We start from the raw sequence: 8,555 nt of genomic DNA on the forward strand, positions 1-8,555 counted from the left end.
GCTGTTAGGTTTCAGCTCATTTTCAGAATGTATTACTGGAGATAATATGGTATATGCACTTGGAGAGAGATTGTCTGGGCCTATTGTTTGCATGATATTAGACATGTTCTCCCTTTCTATTTCTTTTTCTTCTGGGCACTAATCTATTTTAGGGAAAGTGGAGGTTAAATGAAATCCAGCTTATTTAGGAAGCCTAATGCTGGTCAGTAACAATAATAAAGTTAACTATTTAGGAAAGAGAGCCAGTTTGGTGTAGTGGTTAAGGCATCAGGCTAGAAACTTGAGAGACCATGAGTTCTAGTCCTGCCTTAGGCACAAAGCCAGCTGGGTGACCTTGGGCCAGTCATTCTCTCTCAGCCCTAGGAAGGGGGCAATGGCAAACCACTTCTGAAAAACCTTGCCAAGAAAACGGCAGGGACTTGCCCAGGCAGTCTCTGAGAATTGGACATGATTGAACATATTAAAAAAACTATTTAAGAAGACTGATTATTGCTTTGTTAATCAAAGAAAGTGCTCTATCTCTGATGTCCTGGATTTTGACAGCCAATCAGAAATTACATAGTGGCTAAGCCCACCTTTATAACAACCACAGGTGAAATGATAAAGAAGCAGTCTAATTTACTCTATTGTGCCACTATAGGAAGAGGCTTTTTTAGGAAACAAAAGATGAATTCCATATATTCAGACAATTTACCATTTGCTCCCTTCTATCATGTCAAAAACTAGGGGGTTGTCATAAGCATGAGCTTTACTTGTCACATTGCTCTCCAGTTTTATAAGTCATGCTCAAATGAATCTTTTCCTGTTCACACACTGGCAGCTGGTACATTCAATCAATATCTGGGGCAGCCTGAAACTGACCATCATCTGAGATGGGAGCAACTTCTAACACCTTTTCTTCCTATACCGTTACTGATGCTAGACTCCCACGTAGCATGCCTTGCTCTGAAGGAGTCTTGAGAACAAGATACTGTGGGTGATCCTGCCCATGTTATCAAGATATCCATACTGTTTCATTCTGAGGTCACAAGGCATTAGGATTTAGTGCATGATCCAGACAGTTGCACTAGCAGCAAGAAAGAGAGCAGTCCAGCTCTCTGAGTCACAAGTGGCATCAGTCTCACTTTAAGCAGTCCTCAGAAGGAGTCAAAGGTTTAATGTGGCCCTCCAGCATGATTGGCTACTCTACTGTGTAATTCTAAGAGCTCTTTGAGCAAGGCTCTGGAGTGACCAGAAACCTCAAGCTACTGACCAGAAGGATGGCAGATGGGTACTTGGTTTCACTATGACACTGTTCTTGGTCCATCGTCTGAAGCAGCTGCTTCATCCTGCTTCATAGCAGTTAAGCTCAGAGGCATAGAAAATTGCATGCATTTAGCAGCTCCACTGAAAAGTGATCTTGATGAGCACAACGGATGTAGGGCCACTCCACACGATTACTGTACTGAGCTGCATGGCTAGCAGGGGTGAAAACTAATGTAGGGATTGTAGACAGCCACAGCTCTGGACATGTTTCCATCCCCTCTTCTGTGTGTGAAAAGTATTCCTAGGAACCCGTCTATTAACCCATGTCACATCCTGGAATTTGAATTCTATGTTCACAACTTCCTTGAGGTAATGAAAAACCAAAGATGTATGATTTCTGAAATGGTTTAACTGAATAGTGGGAGGCTTTTCTTGCCTGTCCATCCTCTTTATCCATTTACCTCTTAAAATCTTGTTCATATTTTGTTGGTACCAACATTTTGCTCTGGGAGGGGAGGAGGAGGAAGCGGACAGTAAAAATTCCAGACTAGATATCAGGAATAGTGCATAGTGTTCTGGGATTTCCCATTCCTCTTCATCATCATTCTTGTCTTGGTTTTTCCCTTACGAAATGGGGAAATGAAATTAAAAACTCAACACAGAAGGTAAATAGAGCATTTCACTAACATTTCGTTTACCAGCACTCTGTGTTTATTTTACTGATATAAACCTTTCCAGACACTGGCAGCTCCTTTCTTGATAAACAAATATTATCTTTAAATAGAAGATCTACATCATTGCAGACGTAATACTGTGAAATGAAAGAACTTCCTAATCACCATAAACAACAGGCAATGGTTTATCAGCATGTATCTGTCAATTATGCTGCATGCTTTTAACTGATTGAGTAGAAGTGTTTTGACCTGAAATTGCCTGTAATAGCCTAAGTTCCAGCGGCAGACAAAGTCTACCTTAAAGATTTTTATAATTTTTACTATATTTTGCAGATACAGTGCAGATTCCCAGATTAGCAAGGGTGGCCCACCTTTCAGCACCTGGTAATGGCAATGAGGCTCTGATTAGTTAGTTAGATGGACAGCTGCCTTCTAGGTATGACTTGGAGATGAACTTCAAGGTGATGCCTTGTTAGGTGCTTTAAAGAGTCACTAACAGTTGCTATGATTATACTCTCACACATCCTTCAAAGCACTTTTTCCAAAATTATTTCCAAACTGCTGCTCAGCCCTAGAATATGGTTACATGCAGCTAGGATTAGGATAATTTTAACTTCCAATGGTCAGAAACAGGTTGTATTTTAATAAATCATATTCTAAACAAACAAACAAACAGTGTAGGGGAAAAAGCTCATGCCTCTTTTAAACAAGATAGAAAGCAAACGGAAGAACCATGATTAGCCCCATCACCTGGTTTCTGACAGAGACTCACACAATTCAGGTCACATTTTTGGGAAGTTCCACTTCAGCTACTGGATGTGAAACTCCATCTACCTTTTCCCTTCCAGAGTTAGATGGTGAAACTGAGGGAAGAAATGCCCTGACAGCATTATTTCTATGCAAATTACCAGCAAGACAATCAGCCTGGCCTTGTCTCATACCTGGATTAGCTTATAGTAATTTAGTTCATGCTTCCACTGAATTGTTGCCATTTAAGGCCACCTACTTATGCCTCTGCTGATGAATGTCTCCTGCCCTCCCCCCTCCCCTCAATTCCAGAGACCTCCTGTTTTTCCAGAAACTTCAGGCCACTCAGTGGGTCCTTAAGGATCAACTAGATTGCATTAAGGCTATCTATAAGTGCTGCACTGAGGATCACCATCATCAAGGCCCTCCATCATGTTAGAGATCACAACTGGCTTTCTACCAAGTGTCTTCTGCCCACACAATGGTTTCAGATGTCAGATCCAAATTCAGTGGCCTGTTCCTGGTACAGAGAGTAAGATGACCTTGACAGATGTGCAGCTTCCATTGCCTAGGCAAAAGGGGCTAAAGTGTTTTTTAAGTCCACAACATCCAGATAACATTCGTAAGCAGCTCAGATTTCACTGAACTATAAGAAGAAGGAGACCTGCGGAGTTGCAAGGTTCTGTTATTATAGATGATAAAAGTGGGGTCTTTCTGCAGCTTCTAGTCAAGAAGAGGCAGGAATGGGGAGTGTAGAAATGGAGGGGCTTCCTAACAATGAAGGAATGGATATGGAAGGAGGGCCTAACCCCTTTCAGCTGCTTCAAACCAGAAGGAGCAAGGGTATCCAGCACTTCCAGTCAAACAGGGAAGGTAAAGGGAAAATGGAGAAAGGTGGTATAAGGGTTGAAGTGGACAAGGGGAAGAACAGTGGTTTCCAGGCCAGAGGCAGCCATTTATGTAAATATAAAACAACCACTCTTCTTCAGAGCCACCAATCACATGCCAGGTATTCCTTAATTTGGAAGGGTGAATGGAAAACACCTCAAGTTTAAACTCCCAAGAGTATCAAAATGCTTTACACCTTTGAACGAGCAATGGGCAATCAACTGTTGTGTATAGCTTCATTTTCTCTGTAATGAAGATTCTAATCTAGTCAAGCCACACCATCCAAGTCGAACTGGGGAGTCAACCTAAGTTGTAAAATGTCAAGAGGTCTTCCATTTATTGCCAGGCCCACTTTGGGAAGCTTGGCAGAAATTTATGTTTGATAGTTCTTGGTTTCTGCTTAATTTTACTTGTTATGTGTTTCTTCTTTTAATTCTGTCAATGGAAGTGTGCAACAGGATGTGAGCGTTTTAATCTAATCTTTGAAATGAAAACTGGGGTAATTTATGATGCTATCGTTTAGATATTAACTATTATAGGAGATGCAAAATCAATCTCAAAGGGAGGAAACATGGTTACACTATTCCCGTTTGTTCCCTTTTCTCACCAAACCTTTGCCCCTTCTAACCTCAAGGGAGGTGTGAGCAGCATGAGCTGCTCACTTGGGGAATATTCTAGTGCACTTTTTCTGCATCTTGGTGCTTTTCAGATGCACTGAAATGACAGTTCCTAGAATCTCTACCTAAGTAACTTCCTTAAGTTATAAGTATGTTTCCAAAGGAGTTTGGTCTAAAACTGTACTCTGTTTTTCATTACTATATTACTGTTCAAATTGAAGGACATAAAGAAGATGAAAAAGACATCAAATTGCATAAAATGTGCACATGCTATTTTTATAATGGATGGATATAGATTTAGAAATCAGGCTTCTGATTTAAATAGAAATAAAATACTTCTAACTGTATTGGGGAAGTTTGAGACCTTTTCAGTTTGCTCGCTAAGTGCTGCTAAACTATGTTATACAGCATCCAGATCTAATCTCTCACTGTACTTGGATTGGACAGGATTTCAAATGGGAAACACAGTTAATGAGACATTGCACTAAGCCATTATTACTGAATAAGCTACTGAGTTAAAATGAAGATAGCTGAGTTCACACATCATACTACAACAAAACCAAATATATACTATATTCACAGATTGTGTTATGTGAATGTGACTTGTTAATATCTGAACTGGTGTGCTATGTAAAGACAATCATTACAAATAGCAAAACATAGTTTATGGTTTAGCCTGTTGTGTAAGTTCAGCCACTTACAATTTGTTCAATAAACCACACCTAATCAAACCAAATGGATAATTAAACGAATCAACCCAGAGTTCTCATTTGAGGCACAAATGACGGAACTCAAATTATCATTCTTCAGATACATTATGTGAAGACCTAACTCTCTGGAGAAGTCTGTAAGGCTGGCAAAAGTAGGAAGAAAGGGAAGAAGAGGACAATCAGCAGCAAGGTGGAGGGACTCAGTTACAGCAGCAATGGGTACCCCATTGGAAGACCTAAAAGACCAGGCTGGGGACAGATCCTCCTGGAGAAAATCTATCTATGCAGTCACTAAGAGTCAACATTGAGTTGATGACAAACAATCACTCAATCAAACCATGGCATAACATGATGTTATGAGTCACATACTGTATGTGAGATGGGTGGTTATATAAATTTAATAAAGAATAAAGAATAATAATAATAATAATAATCTGAAAACCAGGTCACTATAGTTTAGTAAAGGATATGAAGCAAGTAGTTCAAACAGATCCAACAACTTAGGAGAGGCTTTATACATGGACTTCACCAGATGGACAACACCGAAATCAGATTGACTACATCCTTTGCAGCCAAAGGTGGCAGACATCTATACAGTCGGTAAAAACAAGACCTGGAGCTGACTGTAGTTCAGATCACGAACTTCTTATTGCACAATTTAGGATCAGACCAAAGAGATTAGGGAAGACCCACAGATCAGCTAGATATGAGCTCACTAATATTCCTAAGGAATATGCAGTGGAGGTGAAGAATCGATTTAAAGGACTGGACTTAGTAGATAGGGTCCCGGAAGAACTATGGACAGAAGTTCACAACATTGTTCAGGAGGCAGCAACAAAATACATCCCAAAAAAAGAGAAAACCAAGAAGGAAAAGTGGCTGTCTGCTGAGACACTAGAAGTAGCCCAAGAAAGAAGGAAAGCAAAAGGCAACAGCGATAGGGGGAGATATGCCCAATTAAATGCAAAATTCCAGAGGTTAGCCAGAAGAGATAAGGAATTATTTTTAAACAAGCAGTGCATGGAAGTGGAAGAAGACAATAGAATAGGAAGGACAAGAGACCTCTTCCAGAAAATTAGAAACATCGGAGGTAAATTCCAGGCAAAAAATGGGTATGATCAAAAACAAAGATGGCAAGGACCTAACAGAAGAAGAAGAGATCAAGAAAAGGTGGCAAGAATATACAGAAGACCTGTATAGGAAGGATAACAATATCGGGGATAGCTTTGACGGTGTGGTCAGTGAGCTAGAGCCAGACATCCTGAAGAGTGAGGTTGAATGGGCCTTAAGAAGCATTGCTAATAACAAGGCAGCAGGAGACGACGGCAACCCAGCTGAACTGTTCAAAATCTTGCAAGATGATGCTGTCAAGGTAATGCATGCTATATGCCAGCAAATTTGGAAAACACAAGAATGGCCATCAGACTGGAAAAAATCAACTTGTATCCCCATACCAAAAAAGGGAAACACTAAAGAATGTTCAAACCATCGAACAGTGGCACTCATTTCACATGCCAGTAAGGTAATGCTCAAGATCCTGCAAGGTAGACTTCAGCAGTTCATGGAGTGAGAATTGCCAGATGCACAAGCTGGGTTTAGAAAAGGCAGAGGAACTCGGGACCAAATTGCCAATATCTGCTGGATAATGGAAAAAGCCAGGGAGTTTCAGAAAAACATCTATTTCTGTTTTATTGACTATTCTAAAGCCTTTGACTGTGTGGACCATAACAAATTGTGGCAAGTTCTTAGTGGTATGGGGATACCAAGTCATCTTGTCTGCCTCCTGAAGAATCTGTATAACAACCAAGTAGCAACAGTAAGAACAGACCATGGAACAACGGACTGGTTTAAGATTGGGAAAGGAGTACGGCAGGGCTGTATACTCTCACCCTACCTATTCAACTTGTACGCAGAACACATCATGCGACATGCTGGGCTTGAGGAATCCAAGGCTGGAGTTAAAATCGCTGGAAGAAACATTAACAATCTCAGATATTGTAATGATTGCCTATTCTAATGGACTCAGTCTCACAAGCAAGGGCTTAAGAATAACTGATTTATTGAAAGAATAGTATGCAAATACAAAGAAAGCTGAGAATGAGCAAAAGCGCGCCAAATACAAACTAAAAACCCTCGCTTCAAATCCAGTCCCGCCCTCGCTCCCTCTTAGCAACCGCCCCCTCCCCAGGTGTTAGCAACCGTTACCCACATCGGCCTGGGAAAGTAACTTTGGACAGAGGCAATAACCCAAACATACATTCCACAGTGCAGTAAACAGATTACAGTCTGGCATGGCTGGAAATTTCCCTCCAGCAAACCCGGGTCAGGAAAATGACATGCGCAACGTTACGATGTATTCAGAACATTGAAACGGTAAACATGACAGATATGCAGATGATACCACTCTGATGGCTGAAAGCGAAGAGGAACTGAGGAGCCTTATGATGAAGGTGAAAGAAGAAAGTGCAAAAGCTGGCTTGCAGCTAAGCCTCAAAAGAACCAAGATGATGGCAACCAGCTTGATTGATAACTGGCAAATAGAGGGAGAAAATGTAGAAGCAGTGAAAGACTTTGTATTTCTAGGTGCGAAGATTACTGCAGATGCTGACTGCAGTCAGGAAATCAGAAGACGCTTAATCCTTGGGAGAAGAGCAATGACCAATCTCAATAAAATAGTTAAGAGCAGAGACATCACACTGACAATAAAGGTCCGCACAGTTAAAGCAATGGTGTTCCCCGTAGTAACATATGGCTGCGAGAGCTGGACCATAAGGAAGGCTGAGAGAAGGAAGATAGATGCTTTTGAACTGTGGTGTTGGAGGAAAATTCTGAGAGTGCCTTGGACTGCAAGAAGATCAAACCAGTCCATCCTCCAGGAAATCAAGCCAGACTGCTCACTTGAGGGAATGATATTAAAGGCCAAACTGAAATACTCTGGCCACATAATGAGAAGACAGGACACCCTGGAGAAGATGCTGATGCTAGGGAGAGTGGAGGGCAAAAGGAAGAGGGGCCGACCATGGGCAAGATGGATGGATGATATTCTAGAGGTGACGGACTCATCCCTGGGGGAGCTGGGGATGTTGACGACCGACAGGAAGCTCTGGCGTGGGCTGGTCCATGAAGTCATGAAGAGTCAGAAGTGACTGAACGAATAAACAACAACAACAAGTTCAAACAGAGGGCTGCTCTCTCTAAAATAAGACATATGGTTACCCAACTTTCGGGCTATTCACAATTCATATTTAGAATAATTACAGTGATAGAAGTGCAGGACAAAATGAACCAAAAATACAACCAGCATTTTAAAACTGTACTATGAAGGTATACCCAAAATATTGGGCTAATAGTGATCTAGTGTTGTATGCTAAATTATGTTTATCTCTCGCCACTCTAAACAACAACAATATAGTTCAAGGCTAAGACCAATAAAGAAACGGACCAAAACAACTGCTTTCGTTTGTAGATCTAATCTCAAAGATTCTCAGAATCTGTAAAATCTGAAAGTTATTGCATGACTAAAATAGACTAAAATAAACTAAAATTTTTGTCTCAGTTATTTTAAAAACTGCCTTTTTCTTTCAAGAAGGTGGGATGGATGTGGAGATGGAGAGTAGCCCAAGATCAGCCAGTGTTTCATAGTCAAGGAGCCCAACCTTACACTACCTATTATT

Source organism: Candoia aspera, chromosome 8 (genome assembly GCF_035149785.1).
Source record: "Candoia aspera isolate rCanAsp1 chromosome 8, rCanAsp1.hap2, whole genome shotgun sequence".
Taxonomy (NCBI): Eukaryota; Metazoa; Chordata; class Lepidosauria; order Squamata; family Boidae; genus Candoia; species Candoia aspera.